This window comes from Penaeus monodon, chromosome 23 (assembly GCF_015228065.2).
Source record: "Penaeus monodon isolate SGIC_2016 chromosome 23, NSTDA_Pmon_1, whole genome shotgun sequence".
Taxonomy (NCBI): Eukaryota; Metazoa; Arthropoda; class Malacostraca; order Decapoda; family Penaeidae; genus Penaeus; species Penaeus monodon.
In genome coordinates, this window is record NC_051408.1 from 19,441,120 (window position 1) to 19,441,513 (window position 394).

General features: G+C 45.9%; 1 pseudogene; it reads left to right on the forward strand.

Annotated features, from left to right (window-relative positions):
- Window positions 1-7: 7 nt before the first annotated feature.
- LOC119588166 overlaps window positions 8-394 on the forward strand; it is a 947-nt pseudogene continuing 560 nt past the window's right edge.

Here is a 394-nt window from a genome sequence, read left to right on the forward strand (position 1 = left end):
CTAAAATATGAGTGTGAGAGTCCACAAGTGTGTTACTGATGTGTTCAGCATTTATTCACTGGTTTATGAACATATCGCCATTGCCATCTCTGATATTTCCTAGTTGATAAATTCATTGATTGTATACCGTTTGTCACATAACGTATAGCGACGTCCATTCTTTTTAGACATCGAGAGTCAACTCTCGCCGGGCCGAGGGAGAGGGCGAGGCCATGGGTAAGCGAAGGCCAGGAGGGGCTACGGCGACTGCGACAGGAACCCCAAGCAGGGCATTGTTTATATGTTATTCCTGTTTTATGAATATGTTGGTCCATTGGAGTTTGTCGTCGATGTGACTAAGACCCTTTTGGTTTGTTCCTCCAGATGTCGAGGACCCCTCAAACTGGTCGACAGA